This window comes from Eptesicus fuscus, chromosome 20 (genome assembly GCF_027574615.1).
Source record: "Eptesicus fuscus isolate TK198812 chromosome 20, DD_ASM_mEF_20220401, whole genome shotgun sequence".
Taxonomy (NCBI): domain Eukaryota; kingdom Metazoa; phylum Chordata; class Mammalia; order Chiroptera; family Vespertilionidae; genus Eptesicus; species Eptesicus fuscus.
Window position 1 is genome coordinate 25,448,967 of NC_072492.1, and position 23,725 is coordinate 25,472,691.

At 44.8% G+C, this 23,725-nt stretch overlaps 1 protein-coding gene across 1 annotated transcript in view; it reads left to right on the forward strand.

The window, feature by feature from the left end:
- ANKFN1 (ankyrin repeat and fibronectin type III domain containing 1) overlaps window positions 1-23,725 on the forward strand; it is a 221,931-nt gene that overhangs the window by 41,211 nt on the left and 156,995 nt on the right. The window lies entirely within an intron of this gene.

A 23,725-nucleotide genomic window follows, 5' to 3' on the forward strand; every position in this document is an offset into this window, starting at 1 on the left:
ACATCAAGTCACATGGCGTCCCCCACCCCCACTATATTCCATTGATCAAGGACTTGCAAGCCACTGCCAAGATTCAAGTGCAAAGATCTTTAGATCCCCACCCCTCGGTGGGAGAAGTGTAGTCACAGTGTACGATCGTGTGGGATGGGGGAGATAGAGATCTATGTGTAATAGAACCAGCCACCTCCTCCAAGCACCCCACCAACCATAGGCAAGATGTCCTCATCCTTGCTACCTCTTTCTATCAAAATTTTCCAAGGATAAGCCCCTTGATATTATGACATGGGTTGATCATTTTCTCTCTCTCTCTTTTTTATTGTATTTTTTCAATTACAGTTGACATTTAATATTATTTCATATTTGTTTCAGGCAGCATAGTGGTTAGACATTTATATAATTTGCAAAGTGTTCGCCCTGGTAAGTCTAACACCCACCAGGCACCTTATATAGTTATTACAATGTTATGGGCTATATTCCCTATGCTGTACTTTACATCCCTGTGACTATTCTGTAACTACAAATTTGTACTTCTTAATCCCTGCACCTTTTCACCCAGCTCCCCAACCCCCCTCCCATCTGGCAACCATCAGTCAGTTCTCTGTATCTATGAGTCTGTTTCTGTTTTGTTTGTTCATTTATATTGTTCTTTAGATTCCACATGTAAGTGAAATCATATGGTATTTGTCTTTCACTGACTTTTTTCACCTAGCATAATACCCTCTAGGTCCATCCATGTTGTCACAAATGGTGAGGTTTTATTCTTTTTTATGGCCAAGTAATATGCCAGTGTGTGTGTGTGTGTGTGTGTGTGTGTGTGTGTGTGTGTGTGTGTGTGTAATCTTTATCCACTCATCTATTGATGGGCAGTTGGGTTGCTTCCATATCTTTGCTATTGTAATTAATGCTTCAGTGAATATAGGAGCGCATATACCTTTTCAAACTACTGTTTTGGATGTCTTTAGAGAAATACCCAGAAGTGGGGTGGCTGGGTCCAAAGGTAGTTCTATTTTTAATTTTTTGAGGAAGCCTCATACTGTTTTCCGTAGTGACTGCGCCATTTTGCAATCCCACCAATGCTCGAGGGTTCCCTTTTCTCTGGGGTGGTAACCTTTTAATCAGCAATGCTTCTATAACCCCTGATGGTTGTAAGGCCTGTGGCCTTCAACAGATCTCCGCATGTGATCCTCACAACCCTGAGAGGCAGGTGACCAGGCCTCCCTCTCCTCTTTTCACAAAAGAGAAAGGAAGCACAGCAGATAAATCATTTCCCCAAAGTCACAGCGCCGGCTCTCAGCCCAGGCAGACTGATGTGGCCTCCGTTTTCTTCCCGTCACTAAGTACCTTCTGCTAACAGCAAAGCCCCTCAGCACGAGCCCTGTCTTTGCACCAGACAAGCCTGAATTCAAGTCTTGGCTCTACAGCTTGCTGGCTTTGGGCAAAGAGCTTACCCTCCCTGAGTTTCTATTTCTCACCCCTAGAATAAAAGCAGTAAAACCTACCTCATATTTAGTTGCTGTGTGGAATTAAGTAGTGTTTATAAAGTGCCTAGAACAGTGCCTGACACGTCTTTGGTGCCCAAGCAGAAGCTCAGAAGTTCATTTTAATGCTGACATGTGACCGAACAGGTGGCACACTTGTTTAGAGCCTGCCCTTTAGGAAGTAACTGCTACACCTGGCCACCACAAGCAAGAGATGCTTCACACCAGGTATAGACGCTTTCCATCCTATACTCACGCCTACAAGCCACTCATCTTAGATCTCTTCTCACAGAGACATGCTGGTCACCAGCTTGAAGAAGAACCCTTACAAAGGGCGAGCAGTTCTCAAACTCCTCCTCGCAAACGTTGAATGGGTTACAGGCCAATAAGAAAACTCCAGCTCACCAGGCTGCTAGGGAGGCGGGATTTGCTTTGCTATGTGGAGCAGGCTCGGCGTTGCTGGGAGATGATCTTGGAGTTGGCCAACCTTCTGTGGGTGGGCAGGGCACAGGGTTAACACAATGGAGGTTTGCGGCAAGTTACTGCATTGTCTCCGTTTCTGTGAAGGTGGACCGGACTCGAGGAAAGGCCCTGCATTTTGTCCTCATTGTTTCAAGAGAACGCAGTGTTCTGCTGCGAAGGCCACTGGATAGGACATTTGTCATTCAGGAGAGACAAGTGAAGGAGCTGGGCTAAGCGGCGTGAGCCAGTGCAGTATCTGGGATGATGCTGCGGGGACAGCGGGGAGGCTCGCTGAGGTTGCCTCGAAGATCTTGAGAAAAGGCATTTTGCTGGCGTTCAGGAATAATGTTCCTGTTTCTTCTGTTGCACCACTTGCGCCTGCCTTTGTAGCCTCGACTCTGCTTCCGGGGCCCCAAGGACAGCGGATTCTCTCATAAGGAAGCCCAAGGGGCACTGAATATTTACCACCGGTTTCTACTCCTCACCAGCGTGCTGCTCATTCAGGGCGCAGGAAGCCTGCCTACAGGGCGGGCCATCTCGGCTGAGGTCTTTCCCTGCTTTGCTGCTTCCCCATCAAACTTGCACTGCGGCTGCGTTAAGTGTTCGTTCTTGGGATCAGAAAGCAGGGAGACAGCTCCATTTCTCCTGGCGCCTGGAGCCCCGCCGTGGGGCAGCTCCCCCCGCCCCTTTTGGCAGTGCTTTGGATCCTCGCTGTTTAGGAACCAAGCCCACATTGGCCCCATTGTTACGGGTGGTTCTCCTCACTCCATAAGCAATGGGGAGTTCCAAGCTCTGAAGTCACCCTCCAGGTAAGCAAAGCCCTGACAGAGAAGCTGACCTCCTGCCGTCGTTCTGCATTAGAGTGGATCAGTGCTCTCTTTTCCAAGGCTCCTTCACACACCCGGTCTCCTGTGGCCTGGTGAACCCTGTGCGGAAGGCAGGGCAGATGGAACTAGTCCCATTTCACAGATGAGAAGACTGAGATTTGGGCAGTCTTTGAACACTGTAGGATTATAGCACCAGCTTCACCACTAACCCAGCAATTTAAACAGGAACTGAAACAGCATTCAGGACAGCTCGTCTTCTGCATCTGTGAAACAAGGATGCCATGTGGATAACTACAAGGTTAGTGTGAAAGGATTCTTAAAGGCCAGTGGTGCCCATGACATTGACTTAGGAGCTACGTACAATCTGTATCTCTTTAGATCAAATTTATGTTTGCCTGGCGCTGGCCAGGTGGCTCAGTTGGTTGGACCATTGTCCAGTACACCAAAAGGTTGCAGGTTTGATTCCCAGTCAGGGCGCAGATGGGAGGCAATCAATCGATATTTCTCTCTCACTTCGATGTTTCTCTCTCACTTTCTTTCCTTTTCTTGCTCTCCAAAAATCACTAAACATATATTCAAGTAAGAATTGAAAAAAAAATTTTATATGTGCCTTGATGTAGCAGCTTTTATTTCTCGTTTTAGAATTTGGAACTAGGTTCTCTTGGAACATTTGAGTCGCAGCCTAACCTGGAGCTTTCTCCCCACCCACACCACCCTTCCTGCTTGGGGAGACACACAAAGGAAATAGTCAAAAGGTCCAGTAAAGAGCTGAGTCTGTCTGGCCCTCTGTAGAAGGATATCTTAGCAATTCAAAGCAAAGCTGTTCTATTTTCCCCTCGCAGCCCAGCGGAGGCAGATGGTAACTAGTCTCATTAGTCACTGCACCATGCCTTCTAATAGCTCCTCTCCCTCAATTTCTATTGATTGGCAGATGTTTGCAGGAATATCTAACTATCGAAATTGCTCTCTGAACAATGGCTGATCTCATCTCCTCCTCTCCCCTCCGGTGAAAATGAATGACAAGAAGACAAGCTTTCCCAGTGCCTGTCTCCAGTCTCCAGGCTCTGAGGGCTGTAATGCTTAGAGAACCTTGACTCGATATGAGGATTTAAATGCCTCCAACCTACTTTAGAGAAACATAGAAAGTTACTATCTCAAAACCATACCCCTCCACTCTTAAAAGCTGTTGGTCCAATTTGTAAACAAGAGTTGGGATCATTTCAGCACATTCCATCCTGAGGAAGGACCAGAACCCAGAGAACCCTGATGAGATTGCCAATAATCCCTTGGGGGGCAAATGTTTATAGGAGAATGAATGTCCCTGGATGATTTCAGGGGTCTCTGTGTATTTTGGTCCCATTCCAATATTTCTTCAGAATCTGTTCTAGGTCTCCCTAAATTGCTCGTCTGATTTACCCTCTGTAGTGTTTGGTGTTTTCATTTATTAACTGAGTGAATACATAGGATTTTCTATTTTGAGAGGACTCACTCTCAAGAAACTCGGATGATTGGGAAGTGCCTGCTTGAAGTGACCAATAAGGTCCACGTAAGGCAGATCAAGACCATGTCAATGGACATGGGCTCTCCTACTGGGTAGAACTGACCTGCTGCCTAGATATGGAATAGCCCAAAGCACATTGAAGGGCCTAATCGTACTGGTCCTGGTTTTATTCCAGCTAATTTCACCTTGGCTTCATCTCACTGGGCTGACCTGAACACTGGACAGCTGCCTGTTATAGTGGCCTTGGGTAGCCTTCCTTTCTTGCCCAACTTGGCCTAGAGTCCTTTGCTGGAGGGCTTGGAACGAAATAGAGGGGCCAGATGGTGTGGCCACCCAGCATGCTACTGGCCCTTCCCTGGGGCGATTCAGAAACTCTCCTGCATTCCTTTGAAGCAAGGAAGGGCTGTGACTTCTGACACTTGGTCCAGAGGCATCTGCTGAACTTCTCTAGTCTATTCACCTATTTCTTTAAATATCTTCTTAGTGCCAAATACTTGCCTTAAAAATTACTTGACAAACGACCCCAATTTAACAAAGAACCAGGGGCTAATTCGCTTAAGAGGTCACGTAGCTCCCTGGAATTCTCCTACAGCTTATGACAAATTCTTTATCTCCTTTAGAGCCGCTGCCCGGGTTTTGTTCCTCAGGTGGCATCTCGGAGCATGTGGCTGGGAACGCACACTGCTAAGTAGTGGGCATCCCTTGTACCTTCTTTTCCTTTTCATCGCTGGCATGAAAACCAACGTGCCTTCCCAAAGAGGCAGAGGCTGAGTCAGATTCCTGCAGGGACAAAGTAAAACTTGGTTTCCTGGGCAGTACAACTGGAGTGACTCAGAGGCCGAGATCTAACAGTTGCAAGAGGGAAAACGAACCAGAGTTCAGTACTCTCAATCCTGTTATCATCTTAGGGCTGCCTTCCAGGGAACAGAGGTGATGCGATCAAAAGCAACAAGTGGTCTCATCTTCATGGAGTCGGCTGTGAAAAGCTAAGGCCTGTGCCTGGGGGAGATAGACTTGCTCTACTGGAGTGTGCTGGGTCCCAGAGGAGACCGCTTGGGAGAAATGGAGCATCTATTCTTCTTCTTCTATGTCTGCAATAGGTCTCCGGGCAATTCTAGGAGGTCCAGGGCCCAGACATCAGTATGTGTTGTTCATTTTCTCCAGACGTTTCTTTTCTCTGTTACCAGATTAGACAGCTTCTCTGTTAGCATCTGTAACCATTTCTAGTTTAACATCCATATTCCCTTAAGCAACTGGAAAGCAAACCAAATAAATGTCGAATCTCTAGTGAAAGCAGAGTGTAATTAAAAAGCAAAACAAAACACTGCCATCTCACCTAGCTCACCCCAGCGTGTCAGAAAAGACCGCAGGATCACGGCACACTGCCTGGGCTGCTGAGTCAACAGTAGGAAAGAGCCTCTCATGCTGAAAAGGCAACCAGCAGCCCTATTAAAGAGTCATGCTTTCTCACCTCCACTGCAACTGTGCTGTCCCTCCGGCTGAAGCAGAATAATTGTCCCCAGTGAAGCATGGCTCCTGGGCTTCCACATTCCTTCATTTATTCATTCATTCATTTATTTGTTCTGACACAAACATTTATTTAGTACCCACTTATATTTCAGTGGGTTTTAATTTCATGCATCCACCCATTTATTCAGAAGTTCTTTATTTTTTTTAAATTATTCTTTGTTGATTTCAGAGAGGAAGGGAGAGGGAGAGAGAGATAGAAACATCGATGATGAGAGAGAATCATTGATTGGCTGCCTCCTGCACATCCCACACTGGAGGTTGAGCCCGCAACCCAGGCGTGTGCCCTGACCTGGAATTGAACCCTGACTTCTTGGTACATAGGTCAACACTTAGCCACTGAGCTATGCCAACTGGGCAAGAAATTCTTTCTTTTTGAACCCCTATGGGCCGAGTAGTGTCTTTGGTACTAGGTGTATGAGACATAGTCCATAACATGAAAAATGTATAGTTCGTTTAGTAATTCATACTCCAGTCACTCAGCTAGTCACTCACCTATCACTTATTCCTTTGACCAATATTTGCTGAAGCCCTGCTGTGTGCCAGGGGCTGTGTGTTGGGCATTGGGTCAAACATTCATCCCATCTTCTTCTCTACCTTCTTAACTCAGTGTATCACAATATACCACCACCACTGCCAAGAACAGAACCAAAAACAAATCCAACAACTGTCAGGGTTTTGCATGCGTGCATTTCTGTGGTTATTTTAGGGGGAAAGGAGAGTGGGCCTCAGCTGGGTGGGCAGGGTTATTGTGTTAGTGGCTTCACTCAGGGTGAGATATAAGGCGGCAGATAACAGACTCGGTGCAACACACGGTGAACCTCTGAGCCACGGTCATGTGGAGCAATGGGCTAAGCCGCTGCACAGTGTTCAGCTTCCCGTCTCGATGTGGTCAGAGGGCGGGAAAGGATCTGCCAAGGACAGCACAGGAAAGACTTCTGGTCCCTTATCTGGAGTCTCTTTCTACTCTGAGATTTGTTTACCAAAACAACCTTGCACATTCTAAGTGTTCAAGAAATACTTGTCATATTGCTGTAGCTGGTTTGGCTCAGTGGACAGAGTGTTGATCTTTGGACTAAAGGGTCCCGGGTTCGATTCTGATCAGGGGCACATGCCCAGGTTGTGGGCTCAATCCCCAGTAGGGGGCGTACAGGAGGCAGCCGATCAGTGATTCTCTTTCATCATCTCCCTCTCCCTCTCCCTTCCTCTCTGAAATTAGTAAAAGTATTTTTTAAAAAAGAAATACTCATCAAATGAATGACTGAATGTGCATTAGGCCACTTGTTGAAACTTGGGCTCCTGGAGGGGAAGATCTGGGTCTTACCCTCTCTTGTCCCAGTGCGCCATCCCGTTCCAGGGCTCCGGGAGCTGTGTGAAGGCCTTGGTGCAGGAGGCTCGCCAAGCTCCCTTCTCAGCCTTCTCGGCAGAAACATCTCGCCCGTGTGCTTTAGCCGCCTGGCAGGGTCTCTGGGCAAGGGGAGCATCCCCTAAAGGAACAAAAATTTATTTCACTCTCATCTAGAAAGGCAAAATAGCTATATATATATAAAATGATGCTTTCCCAAAGCAAACAGTAGAATTGGCTTCTGGGTGAGCTCTGTTTGGGGTTATCTGTGGCTGTTTCCCTCCCCCGGTCGCACCCATAATCATAGAGAGAATGCATGATCGCCCCTGGAAACGAGTGATCCATCACAGCCCTGAGGCCCAGACGCCGCTGCCTGAAGAGGGGCTGGAGGCAGGGGAGGCAGAGCCCACGTCAAGATTCTCAGGGGCCACACTGTCATTCAGGTCCTCACACTTTGCCAAGGAAGCTTATCAAAGAAGAAAGCAGACTGACATTTTATGGGCCTCCGGTCTGCTCTGAGAATGCGAGGCTGGAAGTGAGCCTGGCTTTCTCCATCCTGCGGAGAGAGCGCAGACGCTTGAGAATTTGATTCTGTGACAGTACAGCCAGGCGGCCTCGCCCAGCACTGTGCACGCTGCCTCGCGTTAGTTAGCAAAACAGCTCAAGACGGAATTTCAAACGGGAGCAAGGGCCTGACCTGCTTGTTCCCGGCTGTGTCATCCAGGGACAGCCCAAGTCTGGCAGAGACGGAAGCAGCTTTCTGCCACCGAACTCACCCTATTCATTTAGATCAGGTGTCCCCAAACTATGGCCCGCGGGCCACATGTGGCCCGCCGAGGACATTTATCTGGCCCGCTGGGTGTTTTTGCTGTTTTGTTTTTTACTTCAAAATAAAATATGTGCAGTGTGCATAGGAATTTGTTCATAGTTTTTTTTTTAAACTATAGCCCGGTACCTCCAACGGTCTGAGGGACAGTGAACTGGCCCCCTGTTTAAAAAGTTTGAGGACCCCTGATTTAGATGAAAACATTACTGCGTGAACACTGATTCTAAGCTCCCCCTAATCCCATGGTCGGCAAACTGCGGCTCGCAAGCCACATGCAGCTCTTTGGCCCCTTGAGTGTGGCTCTTCCACAAAATACCACGGCCTGGGCGAGTCTATTTTGAAGAAGTGGCGTTAGAAGAAGTTTAAGTTTAAAAAATTTGGCTCTCAAATGAAATTTCAATCATTGTACTGTTGATATTTGGCTCTGTTGACTAATCTGATATGCTGAGAAACTTCCGGAAGCCATGCACACAGGACAAGGCTGGAGCCTTCAGGGGGCTGGGGAGCAGATCACAGGGCGCTTTGGTGGGGGATCTGAGAAAGCAGTCACAGCTTTAGCAAGGGAGCCTGGTCTTTCCCGCAGCGGGAGGTCCAGTGCCTGGGCTGGCTACGGAAAATGACCGAGCTTGTTTGCACCATCTCTAAAATACACCAAGTAACCAAGAAGCCAACATCTTTTCCCGTTATTGATGGAGAGGAGACCATTGGAAAATATCCACTTCCTCCAGCTTCTATCTGTTAATGACCTCCCCTGGGACTAAAGTGTCTAGCCATCCACTGGGAAACCCCCGTGTCACCGTATGTGCAAAGTGGGCTCAGTGTGAAGTGGGTCCAGTGTGAGGCGGGCCCGGTGTGAAGGGAGCCCAGTTCTCCAGGTGGCCATTCTCTCTGGTCACATCATGACTCCATCATTTCAGCAGAAAGGCAAGTTGGCAGGAATTCAAGGAAGAAAGCCAGTATCCTTAAAATATCCTGGCGAAGGCTTCTCTCTCTGTAGGGTGGAGCCCGGGCAGATTCTCTTCTCCCCGTTCTCAGAGGTGCTCCCCAGCCCAGCAATAGCAGCGTCACCCTCTGAGTTTCAACAATCTGAACACTGTCCAATCAAACTGTATTATTTTTATCAAAGGATTTACCATTATCTGAATCGACCTTATTTACTTATTTATTTATTGAACGCATCACCACTGGAATATAAGGTCAACAAGAGCAGAGCTGCTGTGTCCTGTACACCCCCGGCCCTTAGGGCCTAGAAGAATAGTGCCTGGCCTTTAGTAGATGCTCACTAAGTATTTGTCCAGAGAAGGAGGGAAGGAACTATTTCTTGCCTTTCAGGAGATAGCTTAGACATCTCCAGAATCTCAAAGCAAAGTAAAAGATAAACCTTCTTCCACGTATGGTTGTGAAATGTGCCTGAACTGAAGACACAGCACCCTCCTTGTAAAAAAATAAAAAAATAAGTAATAAATAATAATATATATCTATATATATATATATAGTTGTTTTTTTTTATTGGTTTGTCACTTTAAAAATGGTAGCTACAATAGATTAAGTCATTTGGTATTACTATCTTTTTTATAGAACGTTGAACTTTTTCAGGGTGTCTGATAGGAGAACTTTGTGACCTCTACATTTGGTACTTTTTTATTATAAATCTCCCATCATATCAATTGCAAGAGTTGTAGCTTTAACAACCAAGAGTGACTGCAGACTGTCATGGAATGGCAAGCCTCCATTCATGGCAAGGTGATTACAGTTAAAAGACTTTTCTTAAAGATCTTCTTCCTTGGGTTTAATGCTGAGCTCCACCTTTTCAAATAAGGCTTAATTCTCCTGAATTCTCCTTTTCTATATAACATTGAATAGATATTAAAATCCAAATTTTATTCTTCCCTTTGGGCGCCTGTGGGTTTTAAGATGTTTCTTCCCTGAGATCAAATACCAGTGGGAAAATTATTGCTGCAGTTTTTCATGAGTACAATGGTGACAGATCTCATTCAATTATCCTTTCTGTATCGAGCAATGAAATAACCACATAATAAGCGGTATATCTTCTATCACTAGTCAGTACAAATAAATCTTGTGTTCTTACTGCTCTTAGAGGGACAACTTTGTTTATAAGCACCTCCTTTCATTTCACTATCCTTCACTATAAATCTACAGGAGAAAATATCATTTAATAGAAACGGTGCATGATGAAACCACACACCAGCAATGTCCAACAGGAATTGGGTTGAGGCCAATCAATTTTCCAGTCTTCTCCTTTTTTATGCCCATTTTATTGTTTTCTACTCTTAACACGATTCTTTAAAAAAAACACACACACACACACCAAACTTTATTGTTGAGAATATTACAGATGTCCCCCTTTTTGCCCTCATTGCTCCCCTCCACCCGGTTCCACCCAGTCCCAGGCCTCCACCACCCTGTCGGTGTCCATAGGTAAGATCTTTGGTTAATCTCTTTCCGTCCCCCACCCCCTTCCCTCTAAGATTCCACAGTCTGTTCCATGCTTCTGATTCTATTTTATTCACCAGTTTATTTTGTTCATCAGATTTCTTGTTCATTTATTTTGATTTTTAGATTCAATTGTTGATCGATATGTATTTGTTGCCATTGTATTGTTCATATTTTTTATTTCTTCTCCTTCTTCTTGTTCTTCTTCCTCCACCACCTCCTCCACCTCTTCCTCTTCCTCTTATTAAAGAATACCCTTCAACCTTTCATGTAATACTGGTTTAGTGGTGATGAACTCCTTTAGCTTTTTCTTATTTGTGAAGCTCTTTATCTGACCCTCTTTTCTAAATGAGAGCTTTGCTGGGTAATCTCGGTTGTAGGTCCTTACTATTCATCACTTTGAATATTTCTTGCCACTCCCTCTGGCCTGCAAAGTCTCTGTTGAGAAATCAGCTAACAGTCAAATGGGCATTCCCTATAGGTAACTAACTGCTTTTCTCTTGTGCTTTTAAGATTCTCTCTTTGTCTTTAGCCCTTGGCATTTTAATTATGTGTGTCTTGGTGTGGGCCTCTTTGGGTTCCTCTTATTTGAGACTCTCTCTGCTTCTTGGACTTATAAGTCTATTTCTTTCACCAGGTAGGGGAAGTTTTCTGTCATGATTTCTTCAAATAGGTTTTCAATATCTTGCTCTCTCTCTTCTCCTTCTGGTACCCCATAATGCAAATGTTGGTACCCTTGAAGTTGTCCCAGATGCACCTTACACTATCTTCATATTTTTTTATTCTTTTTACTTTTTGCTCTTCTGTGTGGGTGTGCTTTGCTTCCTCATATTCCAAATCATTGATTTGATTCTCGGGATCCTCTACTCTACTGTTGAATCCCTGTAAATTATTCTTTATTTCAGTTAGCGTATGCTTAATTTCTAACTGGTCCTTTTTCATGTCCTTGACATTCTCACTAAGATCCTTGAAAGTCTCATCAAGATCCTTGAGTAACCTTATAACCATGGTTTTGAACTCTGTATCCAATAGTTTCCTTGCTTCCATTTCTTTCATTTGTGACATGTTTGTCTTCACATTTTGGCTGCTTCCCTGTGTTTGTTTCTATGTATTAGGTAGACTGCTATGTCTCCTGGGATTGGTAGAGTGGCCTTATGTAGTAGGTGTCTTGTAGGGCCCAATGGCTTAGCCTCCCCAGTCACCTTAGCTGGACACTCTTAGGTGTGCCCTTGTATGGGCTGCGTGCACAGACTTGTAGTTGAGACTTGATTGCTGTTAGTGTCTCTGGGAGGAGTTGACCTCCAGGCCAATTGGCTGTGAGGATCAGCTGCAGCTATAGTGATGGAGCTGCTGTGCAGGAAACATCCCTATGGAGCAGTACTTGGATACTCACTGAGTCTGCCTCTTGAGTATGTTGCTCGTGGATGTGTAGAGTTGTAATCTGCTATGGTCTGAAGCTGTCCACCAGGTGCCCTGGCTCTAGGGCCTCCAGAGAGTTGCAAAGTGAGCCACTGCCTGAGCCACCCAGCAGGAGCTATTTGTGTTGGGCTTGGAGGGGCCCAGATGGGGCCCAGCTGTGAAGTAAGGCAGGCTCGTGCTCGAGCTGGGTCTTGGGCCTCTTATTGGTAGGTTGGAGGCATGCTGACCCACCTGCAGCTTGTCTGAGGCTACAAATTGGATGGGGCAGGGTCTCGGGGAATCACTAGGGCGGAGCAAACAGCGTGGGCCACGCTGACGGAAGCAGACATGGCTGCCAGTCAGCTCTGCAACAGGGGAGGTCCCAGCCCAGGAACAATGATCATTGTGAGCACCCCGTCTGGGAGAAAACTGCCCCCCGAGTTCCTACCCTGGTGCCAGACAGCTCAGTTCCTTCCCTTATGTGTCTGGGTCCCCTGGCGCTGGAGCTTAGAAGAATCTGGACCATGTAAGTTTGTGTGCGGGCCCTTTCTAAAAGGAACAGCTGGGGCTCCAGCAGCCTTTGTGTCTCTCAGCCACAATTCCTGCTGGTTTTTACAGCCCGTAGCTATGGGGACTTCTCTTCCCAGCTCTGGGACCCTGGGCTGGGGAGGGGGGGGAGTTGGCTGGTGTGAGGCCAGGACCCCTTTCTCCTCTCGGGATGCCCCTGCAGAGACAATCTCCCTCCCAATTTAAAAACTGGCGCATGTGGGTGCCAGAGCAGCCCGCTCAGCGCCTCTGTCTCCCTACCAGTCTCAGTGTGCTTTCTTCTTTACTTCTCTAGTTGCAAGATTTCCATCCAGTCAGCTTTCAGGCGGTTCGGAATGATGGTTGTTCTGTACTTTAGTTGTCATTTTGATGTGGCTGTGGGAGGCAGCAAGCACAGGTGTTTGTTTACCTTCGTCGCCATCTTAGTTCTCTTAGGTATATACTTCTGACCCCGGATTTAGAGTCTCTTTGTACTCTGAGATTTGATTACTAAAACAATCTTCTTAGTTACTAAATATATATATTAGTAATGCCTTCTTTGGCAGTTAGTTGAGTCTGATGACCGGAGTTAACAAATAGTAGCTATCTTCTAAAAAGAAACTGATGAGAGTGGTGGTTAGGAACATGGGCTTCGGAGTCAGATTTGGGTGGAAGTCCGCCTCCACCACTTGCCAGCTGAGTGACATTGGGCAAGTGGTTTAAGCACTGGCCCCCATTCATTTCCTCACTGGTAAAACAGGAAGGGTGATAGCACTGAGCTCCTAAGGCCAATGTGAGGATTCAATTAGGTCAGACACACCTATAGCAAATGCTCAAGCAACAGGTGATCTCATAGTTACTCTTCTTTCACTGGGTTCCCCCACAGGGAGCAGCACCAAAGTGTCCCGAGGTTTCTCACCATGACATGCAGCTTCACAGCATCTCTTTGGAGTTCTTCTTCAGAGGCAGTGTGAGACAACGCAGGAGAAAGAGGATGCTAGATTTTTGTGTGTTTCGGGCAAGGGAAGGATGAGGAGCGAGGCCCAGGCATGGGGGAGGGGAACCGCTGCAGGGTGGAGGCTGCCATGCCTGCTTGGCCTCCGAAGCTCTGTGGTGGCCGAGTTTTCCTTGCTCATTGTTATGGCGTCTGGGCAGAGAGGCGCTCGGGAGCCAGACCTCTGAGGCTGCGTGTGGTGAGCCCGAGGGGCTGGCAGTCGCTGAGGGCGGAAACCACTGTTTGGAGCTGCTGGCAGTTTAACTGTTTCTGTTGCTCATTGCCGAGGCTGAGAAAAAGGCAGGAGGGCCAGAACATTCCACACTGCGATTCTGTTTGTGGTCAGAGCCTGCTCACCAAGAGCGTCAAAGGTTTCTTTGGAACCATAAACTTATCAAGCGGCTTCTGAAACGAGATTTTTAGCTGGGTGCATATCAAAATGTCAGTTGCCTAGACTCGTGACTTGGTTCTCTCCTACGGATTAATAAAGAACCATTTGGCCCATTTCAGAAGGCGGTGAGAACTGCCTGGCGTGAGTGACAGCTGGTGTGGCTGACTGGGTCCTCACTGCCCACCTGAAATGATTTAGCCAGGACTATGCCTATTGGTGGTGTGGGCATTACGACCTTCTAGAGCCCAAAGTACCCGTAAGCATGTAAAGTCCCCTTTTATGGCACAGCCTTGGGTGTGCCTGATCTGTCTCAAGGCTAAAGGTGTATCTTAGCAGTGTTTTCTAAAAGAAATACATCCTCCAATTCATGGGTATGGGAATACTGTTCAACAGTAAAGGGGTGCTCAACAAATCATGTACTAAAACATTTTGCAGCAGTGAAAAGAGATATTTTCAAATAAGTCTGATGCTTCTGATGCAATGTGAAGTGAAAATGGCAAGAATCAAAACCTTGCATACAGCAGTGTGGGTCTCAGAGGGCGGTCCCTGGACCAGCAGCAGCATCTGTAAACGTGGTAGAAATGTCCATCCCAGGCCCCACCCAGCCCTATGGCCCCACCAGACCCACTGAGTCAGAGACTCGGGAGTAAGCCCACAGCAGTGTGTGTTTTAATAGCCTGGTGAACCTGATGTATGTTAAAGTTTGAGCGTCACGGGTATAGGGCATAAATCAATGTAAATATGTAATTTATATGCATATGGAAAGAATACACAAAAAGATAAAGGGATTCTCCCTGTGATGGGATTATGGATGATGTTTTGCTCTTCCTTGTTTATCTTTTGTGTTTTTTATATCATCTACTTTTTCCAAAGTGAGCATATCTTGCTTGGTATTTAGTGTTATCCGATATTTCTGACACACGTGTATCGTGTCAATGCGTACCACATTACACTTTCTTGAAGATTTAATTGTTCATGCCCCTTCAGTGTTCTTCAGTTTTTTTATTCTTACAAGTCAACCTCCATACATCTTTTGTGATAATTCTTCTCAGCCTCACTGCTTGAGGACTGACTCTCCCTCCCTTGCGTCTGGAAGCCCCTGCTATTAATAATAGAATTTTGGAAACTGTCAAGTCTCTATGCTTGGTTTGTCATAAGTGAATAAATAGTTGTTGTTTTTTAAGGCATGATATTTCCTTTTGGATGTATTTAATGTGAATATGTAAATTATATGCATACAAAAATACATATTTTCATGCATTAGTAACAATTTTAACTTCTGCATTATATTTCCATGCACAATTTCCATTTTAAAAAATATATTTTTTAATTGATTTTTATAGAAGAAGGGAGAGAGAGAGAGAGAAACATCAATGATGAGAGAGAATCACTGATCGGCTGCCTCCTGCACGCCCTATACTGGAGATCGAGCCCGCAACCCAGGCATGTGCCCTGACCAGGAATGGAACCATGACCTCCTGATTCACAGGTCAACGCTCAACCACTGAGGCACACCAGCTGGGCTACAATTTGTTGGAATTTCCTTTTTACTACATTGACTCAAAGCATTTTAAACAACTTGACCCTTCTAATTTCAAGGGTTCATTTACAAAATAAGCAGATACAGTGGATTTGCATGTATAAAGGAGGTTTAAGTTCTAAAGTCAGCAAATAGGGTAACAATCATGTAGGCCAAAATGAGTACATCTCAGCAATGCCAGCATCGTCTGCTTCTTGCTCCAGCTGTGGAACAGGCTTTGCCTGAATACCAGCTCACACAGTTAGGGGCCGTGTTAGGCACTAATGTACACCTTGCATTTCTAGAATCACTTAGGTCTGTGACAGGTTCTGAGTCAGAACCAACTGAGAAAATAACAGACTCCTCCTAGCTTATACTCATTTTCTAGGCAATGCCGATGACATTGCCTGAACTATTTAAACTATTTTGGAGGGTTTGTTTGCTTTTGCTTTGGTTGGTGGCACATAATTGCCTCTGCCTGATTCAAAGTGCATTTGGTTTGATTTCACTGTACCTCCGCAGTATCCTCTGCTATTCCCTAGGCATCCTTCTCTCAGGGCTTCTCTGGAATGTTCTCCAGTAAGAAATGACTGACCTCTCCCTTGGTATTCAGATCTTACTCATCCTTTAAAATCTTATGCAGAAGTTGCCTCCTACACAAAGCCTTCCTAATCTCAGTAGAAAGTAATCCCCCCATGCTATGAATGTCTATCGGACATTGATCATTCTTGATTATGCTTGCATTTGAATATGGCTGAGCTTGCTCAGGACACTCTAAGGTTCTTGAAGGCAGCAGTGTCTTTAACATCAGTCTTGGCTTTGAATCCTAGATCTGCCCTTTCTAGCCAATGCTAAATAAATTCTAAGTCCCTCTGTGCCTCCCGCCTCCTCTGTAAAATGGAGATAGTTATAGTACCAACCTCTTAGAATTCAAGTGAGCATTAAATGAGATACTGCATGGTAGGGGGCTAGCACAAAATCCAGCTTATATTAAATCCCAATAAATGTTAGCTCCTTTCATTTTTATTCTCCATTGCAGTTGCAATAGTACATTTATGCTCTATAAGCATTTGTTTATTGAATGCATGAATGAATAAATACTATAGCTAAGTTCATACACACCCCTCTGAATTCTCAGTGCTCCATGGGGAGTGTATACTTGCCATCTGTCTGTTAATCTATTACAGAACTTAATGAGCCAATGATTCTGTTTTATTCTCAAGGCAGGTGTTGGGTGTATACGGGTAAATTTTCTGTCTCAAGGAAGCTGCCATGGACCATCTAGTTTCATACTTCATCAAGCTCCATGTTTTCGATGTGGGAATTACAATGCTGAACTGTGATTTTGCCTGGATGCAAGAACTGTAGGAGGACTAGGCCTTTAGGGAGAAGTTTATAAACAGGGACTGTATGGGGCAACCTGAAGAATCAGAGCATGAGTTTGCAGATTAGCATATTTCACTTACAGAGCCTCCAATCACGCGGTACTCTAGATGTCGCTCAATGAGGGCATAGGGCAAAACCAGCTGCTTTTTGGGTTTGTCAAGCATCTCAAGTTATTCCTCAGGAGCTGGGGTTTGGCAAAGCCTGAAGCCCACATTGCCAAGTCCTTCTCTCCCCCTTAATTTTTAAGCCCATGTGTATTTTAAGGGAAATTTAATCCGTATGTTTCTGTTTCCTTTACACTTAACTCATAAAAATGGTTTGTCAGAGCAATTTGATGTCCCAAAAAATCTTTGGAGCCTTTATAATGATATTTTTTAACCTTCCTCCCCTCCCTTAGACACAGGAAATTGTGTTGTGTTTTTTTGTTTTGTTTGTTTTTTTTTAAGAAAATGAATCAAACCAAAAGCCTCAAGGTCAGTATTGGTGGGTCAGACACACAAGCTCAAGGAGCTGTGCATTGGCGATAGCGGCATCTCCCACTGCTGTTCCTGCAGGCTCTGGGGGGTGGGAGAAAGGGCGATGTCACATGGCAATGTGTTGGAATAGAGTCCTCAAATATTTGATTGTGCGCTCACCAGGCCAAGAGCCTCTCTCCCCTCTGAGCTTCTATATAGGGAGATCTGCTCCTTAGAAGTGGGTCCCTCCACCTTAGTCAAGTCCTGACATTCAGCCCCAGAAGTTCATGCACACATTAAGTTTAAAAGAATTGAGACCACTAATTCTAAAATACAGTAACTGTTTTCTAATCTAGTTTTCCACATCATCCCTGGAAAAGAAAACCAGAGTCAGCAGGCCCATGTTAACTGCCACAGAAATGTTTCCACAATGCTTTGTAAAGATGGCATGCCTCCAGGCTTAGTGAGTTCACATCCTTCCGACACATCCATTTCTATAGAACATGAACACCAAACCAGGGTAGTGAGACAGCATATCACTTTTATTTTGGATCTCGGATGATAACAGAAAACAAGTGATAGAAAGTGGCCAGTCTTGTAAATCCATTGAGTCCATGGGGCCTGGTGGACATCAATGATTTACAGGATTGGTAAGTCATAAGCAGGTGCACAAGTCAGAAATCTCTTAATCTACTCTTCAACAGTCTAGGCAGTGCCAAAGGTACACAAATATACTCTATTTTACCTGCTTTCAGCCAGGCCCTGAATCAAATGTTTATATCACCTTACTGAATTCAGATGATAACTTCCTAATAAGCTGAGTATCATTATCCCCATTTTACAGATGCAGAAACTGGTGCTCCTAACGTTACTTACTGGGTAGATTAAGCAACTTGTCCAAGCTTGCAGTTAATGGAAGTGCTAGAATTCAGACACCATTTTGTCAAACTCTAAAGCCCAGATTGTGGGAATGTAAAATGGTATAATCACTGGATAAAAGTGTGAGTTTCTTAAACTCTACATGCAACTAACATATGTTCCAGCAATTGCACTACTAGACATTTATCTCAGAGAAATGAAGACTAGTTTGGGCATAAACACTTGTACACAAATGTTTATAGGAGCTTTATTCGTAATAGCCTCAAGTGGAAATCGCCTAGATATCTTTTGATAGAGTCAATGGTTAAAGAAACCATGGTACACCTGTACCATGAAATACTACTCATTAATAATAAGGAACAGACTTTTTAAAAAAAATCTTTTATTGTTGAGAGTATTATCCCTTTTTCCCCCTCATTGTGCCCCTCCACCCGGTTCCTGCCCCACCCCAGGCCTTCACCACCTTGTGTGCATAAATTAACCTTATGGTTAATTTCTTCCTGTTCCCCCTCCCCGCTTCCCTCTGAGATTCATCAGTCTGTTCCATGCCTCCATGCCTCTGATTCCATTTTATTCACCCATTTATTTTGTTCATTAGATTTCTTGTTCATTTATTTTTATTTTTAGATTCAATTGTTGATAGATGTGTATCTGTTGCCTTTGTATTATTCATATTTCTCCTCCTCCTCCTTCTTCCTTTTATTAACAAATGCCCTCTAACAATTCATATAATATTGGTTTGGTGGTGATGAACTCCTTTAGCTTCTTCTTATTTGTGAAGCTCTATCTGACCCTCAATTCTAAATGAGAGCTTTGCTGGGTACAGTAATCTTGGTTGTAGGTCCTTAGTATTCATCTCTTTGAATATTTCTTGCCACTCCTTTCTGGCCTGCAGTTTCTATTGAGAAATCAGCTGACAGTTAAATGGGCGCACCCTGTAGGTAACTAACTGCTTTTCTCTTGTGCTTTTAAGATTCTCTCTTTGTCTTTTTAATTATGTCTTGGCATTTTAATTATGTGTCTTGGTGTGGGCCTCTTTGGGTTCCTGGTATTTAAGGCTCTGCACTTCCTGGACTTGTAGGTCTATTTCTTTCACCAGGTAGGGGAAGTTTTCTGTCATGATTTCTTCAAATAGGTTTTCAATGCCTTGCTCCCCTTCTTCTCCTTCTGGTACCCCTATAATGCAGATGTTGATACGCTTGAAGTTGTCCCAGAGGCTCCTTACACTTTCTTCATTTTTTAAGTTCTTTATTTTTGCTCTTCTGACTGGGTATTTTTGCCTCTTCATATTTCAAGTTGTTGATTTGATTCTGACTCCTCTGCTCTACTGTTGAATCCCTGGAAAGTATTCTTTCAGTCAGCGTATGCTTAATTTCTGACTGGTCCTTTTTCATGTCTTTGACATTCTCACTAAGATCCTTGAAAGTCTCATCAAGATCCTTGAGTAACCTTATAACCATGGTTTTGAACTCTGTATCCAGTAGTTTGCGTGCATCCATTTCTTTCATTTCTGACATGTTTGTCTCCACTTTGGGCTGCTTCCCTTGTTTGTGAAGCTCTTTATCTGACCCTCAATTCTGAATGAGAGCTTTTCTGGGTAGAGTAAAACTCTTATGTATTAGGTAGAACTGCAATGTCTCCTGGAATTGGTAGAGGGGTCTTATGTAGTAGGTGTCCTGTAGTGCCCAGTGGCTAAGACTTCCCAGTCACCTGAACTGGGCACCCCTGTGTGGGCTCTGTGCAGTCTTATAGTTGAGCCTTGTTTTCTGTTGGTGTCTATGGGAGTAGTTGACCTCCAGCCTCACTGACTGTAATGACCAACTGTGACTACAGTGGGAGGGCTGCTGTGCAGAACTGGAGGCCCAGCTGTGAAGCAAGGCAGGCTTGTTCTAGTGCCAGGTCTTGAGCCTTTTATTGATAGGTTTGGAGCATGCTGTCAACAGCTACAGCTTGTTTGAGAGATTTTAGCAAAGCCTGAGCCAGGACAGGCCATTCATTTGGAAAAGCTGCTGCAAACTGCTTCATTTGAACTGCAAATTGGATGGGGTGGGGTCTCAGGGAATCACCAGAGTGAAGCAAACTGTGTGGGCCATGCTGATCTGAGTGCCACTCAGCTCTGTGAGAGGAGGTCCCAGTCCAGGAACAATTACCCTTGAGAGCACCCCTGTGGGAGAAAGCCGCCCTTGGGTTCCTTCCCTGATGCCAGACGGTCCAGTTCCTCCCCATATGAGTCTGGGTCCCCCAGAGCCACCTGGTGCTGGATCTGAGGTATCAAGTCCAAGTAACTTAATGCACAGGCCCTTTAAAAGGAACACCTGGGATTCCAGCAGCCTACATGTCTCTCCTGCTGGTTTTTATAGGCTGCAGTTATGGGGACTTCTCTTCCCCGCTTTGGAACCCTGGGCTATGGGTCTGGTGTGGGTCTGGGACCCCTTTCTCCTCTCTAGCGTCCTCCACAGAGACGATCTCCTCCCCCCCCCCCCCCGCCATTAAAAAAGCCGAACATGTGGATGTTGGACCAGCCCTCTCATTGTGGGCTCTCCTCCTACCAGTCTCACTGTGCTGCCTTGTTTACTTCTGTAGTTGTAGGACTTCCACTCAGCCAGCTTTCAGGTGGTTTTGAATGATGGTTGTTCTGTATATTAATTGTAATTTTGATGAGGTTGTGGGAGGCAGCAAATACAGGTGTTTACCTATGCTGCCATCTTGATTCTCTAGGAACAGACTTTTGATACACACAATAACCCTGATGAATTCCGAATTATGCTGAGTAAAAAAGCCAATCTTAAAAGGATACATACTATATTATTCCCTTTTATATAACATTTTTGAAATGCAAATTTATAGAAATGGATTCGAGATTAGTGGTTGTCAGGGGTTAAGGGAGGAGTGGGAGTGGCAGGGAAGTGGGTGTGGTTATAAAATGGCAATAGTGAGGGTTTTCTATGTGATGGAAATGAGTAGATGTGGAGAAAGAGGATGGGTAATGTATTTGGGTTAACTGAAAATATCAGTGATTCTTTTTTTCAAGCAGAGCTCCAAACCATTTCAATCTAACTCTGGGGTCCTGTGTGATGCCTGATGCCATCTCAGACAGGAATCTATTCTCACTCTTAACTACTCAATGCTGCCAAGCTCAAAATAAACTCTTCTTGTTCAAGGGCAAATGTGTTTTACTGGGCTACGTGAAACTGCCTTCAGCCTATTTGGTCCTAATTCAATCAGTTAAAATAACCACAATTTCTCCTGTCCATATGCCACATTGCACTAAATTAATATTTGGTTGATGAAGTGTAAATGCTCCTAAGTGCTGGATTTTCTCTCATTTTTCTGGAGGAGACCATGAATATATAGTGTGTGTTTGGTGATTTTTTTTTCCAAGTTTGAGAAGTAAATGTATTTTGGAATTGGACTGTCATGGAAAAATCCCTCCTTTTCCTTGATGCTGAAGGTAAATCACTGGAGGAGCAGTGAGAATGAATAACTAGTTCTGGCTGTGTTTGAAACACTGAGTTTGAGTGTTGAGGATCTAAGAACCAAGTGAAACTGTGTGACCTCCTTTTCAAACCAAGAGGAGCCTAAACTCCTTGGACTGGCGGCCCAGACGGAAGGCGCCTATTGCAGTCCTTTTAATCCCCTCTGAGCAAAGTCTTGGATCCCCCCCCCCACTCCCCTCCCCCAATAATGAATGAAGTGAATAAGCCATTGAACTTCTAATTCCATTCATTGCCTCTGCTCTCCTGCGAGGTGCATCCGGTAGGTCTGACAATGCCATAGAAGAATTACACTGAGTACTTGGCATATGCAGTTCTTGAAAAAGCTCTGCTGAGCAGTCTGACAAAGTGGTCAGAGCACCCCATTCAGCCTGTCCCGGGCCTGCTTTCAGGGGAGTTCAGAGTCTGGGGCAGAGTGAAGAAAGAGAAGTAGGACAGAAGTCTGAACAGAAGAGCTGGGCCAGAAGAGGGCTGTGACAGGTGTCTGCCCGAGTAAGAATGGAACAACAGAGGCGAAGCTCAGATTCAACCAGATGAATCTCCAGAGCCTTCTTAAAAAGTATTAGTATAGCTTCTTTAACTTCCTTATTTCTCCCTCTGTTTTTCTTTCTTCTCCAATTCACGCAATGCCTCTTGCTATTTGCTTTTGGTCAGATGCTCCTGACATTTGTACAGCAGTCTTGATCTGGCATTTTTAGGAGAAAAGGAAGAAGCTTTTTCTTGCAGCTGAGAGTAATATTAATGGGTAAAATGGCATTTGCAGTTCAGTGTTGAAGCGACAAGGTAGACTGCCTTTATAACTGCCGGGTCCTATCACACAGGCACAGGTCTCCATGATTATGTCTGAGTGTGCCAATGCAAGTAGCTTCCTCACATGCCCTTTACCTTGGCATGCTGAATTCTCACTGTGATTAATTACAAAGAATTCTCTCTTCCGTATTAAGATTTGATGTCATGAAGTTATGGAGATTAAACCATTGGTCCAACTGCAGAGGTAGGAAGGTGAGCATTTGGCAGGAGACTGGATCCCAAGCCCGCCACACAAATGTCATCTAAGGGACTCTCGGCCACAAAGTTAATGGAAAAAGAAAACCTGGGAAAGATGGAAGGCCTCTTTAGAGATTTATTTACTCATCAGTTAACCGATGATGACAGCACCTTTTCTGAAATTTAGTCTTAGGGCCTAGAATTTAACTTGGACTTAGACTCAAACCCCTCGCAGAGTTTATGAAAATTCAGTTTGGCTGGTACTCAGGAGGGGAAAAAAAAATGAGAGTGGAAAGAGGAGAATGTACTCTATGTCTTGACTGACCACCAACACTACCCAGATTACTCATGCAAATCACTACCCACCCAGTGGGGCTACTTGGGTAATCAAAGAACCAATGCTCCCATGCACTGTGGTAAGCGTGTAGAAAAAAACCAGTCCCACTACAGGAAACATCTTGTTGGCTTTATCCAGTCTGTTAATGAGTAAGGCACGTCTACATTAGGGTTTTGTTTTTTTTGAAAAAGCAAACGTTCCTGATAAATAGCACACGTTTCAAGTAGATTTCCATGCACTCTAAGGAAAGAAAAGTCACATATGCTGGTTCTGAAGTATCAGAAATTTCCAATACAAACCAATTAGCTGGGTGGAAATAGAACATCTTGTCTTTGTGACAAAGATACTCTTCTCTGAGCTACGTGTTCTTGTAGCCTTTTGATGCCAGCATGTTAGAGCTGGAAGTGGCCTTCAAGATCCAGTTTGACCCCCTCAATTAAAGGACGGAAAGCTAAAAGTATTGTTTTAAAGCCAGGAGAATTTTGAGAAGATTCTAGCTGATGTCAAGAGACACTACATGTCACTTACTCAGATTATTCTGCCAAAAGAATTGGCTCAGCCTGTCTTCTTCTCTGACTCATAGGGAAGGTGTAAAATCCACCCACGTAGTTAAAGCTTGCTTGCTGGACAGCTGCTTATTTTGAAGTTAATAAAGGCCAAGGAAGCCCATTGTGAAATGTTTGGAGGACTATAATCTCAACTTACCCTCCTTGTTGTCATGGTCATTTAAAAAAAAAATGACAGATTTGAACCATAGGATGGAAGAGACACCAGGCATGGTAGGGATAAGAGGATGCTCTTCCTGGTTTGTTGTTATTGTTGTTTTCTGTGTGCTTCTAGGGATACTAGGTTTATCACCATGGCTGAGGATGGGACAGAGAATATGGTGGAAATTATGACAACAATTTCCTTCCTGGTGTGTCCCTGAATAGCCAGCACA